General features: G+C 32.4%; 1 pseudogene; it reads left to right on the top strand.

Annotated features, from left to right (window-relative positions):
• Positions 1–912: 912 nt before the first annotated feature.
• On the top strand, positions 913–1031 carry LOC112475738 (annotated as a pseudogene).
• The last annotated feature ends 681 nt before the right edge of the window (positions 1032–1712 follow it).

Raw genomic sequence — 1712 nt, 5'->3', positions numbered from 1 at the left:
TTGGTGAGGGAGTGGAAGGGCTTCAGAGTACAGAAGATGGGTTTCTGGCTTGAGCCACTGCTAACAGGTGAGGCAGAGGAGATGACAGTGAAGATGGTGAAGATGCTGAACTCTGTTTGGACCTGCCGAAGCGTGTGTGAGCTGTAGGCATAGATACAAATAGATGTGAAGAATAGAGCTACATAATCGACACTGTTCTTTAGAAGTCACCCAATTTAAAAAGCTGTGGTTATAGATTATTCTATTTTCATTCTAGTAAGTCTACTACATGTTTGTTTATTGATTTTTTTCACTAGTGGTCTATCGGTGTTATGTTCCTAGTTGGACTCTTAATTCTACTTCAATATATTATTTTCAGTCTACTGGTATTCATTACATAATGCAAAACAATTTTAGTTTTTAAATTTAATTTTTTGAAATATAATATTAAGTATATTAGCAGATATGATTAGGTTTTACTCTATTTCTTGTATGTGCATGTACCCAAAAGTATTCATAATGAACATATGATAAAAAGAATTCTTCTGTAATTCCCCAGAGAGTCCAAAATGGACAATATAGTTTTGCATATCAAATGAGATTGAAAATGAGATTTTTTTTTTATATGCTAGAAGTAAGTAACGGCATCCAATTTCTAAGCATTTCTTACTTGTTTTGGTTTTGTAATACAATTCTTCAGAGTGACGACCGCAAATAAGGAAGCACCTAACTGCTTAAAACAGACTGATCAAGAAATGGTACTTCTACACTAACGGATGAAAATAGTAGAACTAATCAATAAAACTGATTAATCAGTAGATCCAGGGAAGTTCTAAAAATATTTTGGGTCCTCAGTAAAATGGCACATAACTAGAAATAAGTACTTTCAGAATATAAAACATAAATAGTATCATAGTATCATATAAAAATTCAGTCTACAGCCATGGCACCCTGAACACACCCAATCCTGTCTGATCTTGGAAGCTAAGCAGGGTCGGGCCTGGTTAGTAGTTGGAAGGGAGACCACCTAGGAAGACCAGGTGCTGTAGGCGTAAAAAATAAAAAAATAAGAGATTGTAAGCTGACAAGATCCTTGCAATCTGGGAGGTCAACCAAGGGTTGCCTTGCCTAAAAAAATAAAAATAAAAAAAATATATAAAAAATTCACCTTGAATGATGATCAAAACATGCTGATTAAAACAAAAACAAATTACTATATTTACATATTCTCACAGGAAAGACTTAAAAAATAATAATGTATGTTGGTTCAGGGAGTGCAATGCGATGAGCATCCTCATACTTGAGGCAGAATATAAATTGGACAGTCTTTTTTAAAAAAAATTATGAAATGAATCAAGATCATTAAAGCATTTGTATACTTTGGCCAGGAATTTTACTTCTAGGAATCTATGCCAAGAGAAAATCAGAAATGTGAACAGAGATTTATGTGTGCAGATTCTGTATAATGGTAAACTTTAAAAATATGTTATAATCATTATATAATTTATGACATTTCTTTAGAGCAAAATGATATGTAACCATTGGTAATTACATTTATGTAAAATGTTAATGACATGGGAAATGCTCAAGATATAAGGTCAAATGAACTAACATCGGGACAATGCCATATATGACATATGGTATCAACTAATATAAGAATTCATTCCAAACTAATTTGAGAGGGGATTTTTTTTTTATTTCATTTAATCTCTATTCGATCAGAGTTATTGAAA

This window comes from Pteropus alecto, unplaced genomic scaffold (assembly GCF_000325575.1).
Source record: "Pteropus alecto unplaced genomic scaffold, ASM32557v1 scaffold11, whole genome shotgun sequence".
Lineage (NCBI taxonomy): Eukaryota > Metazoa > Chordata > Mammalia > Chiroptera > Pteropodidae > Pteropus > Pteropus alecto.
Note: the sequence above shows the minus strand (reverse complement) of the source record. Positions and strands in the feature narration are given on the sequence as shown.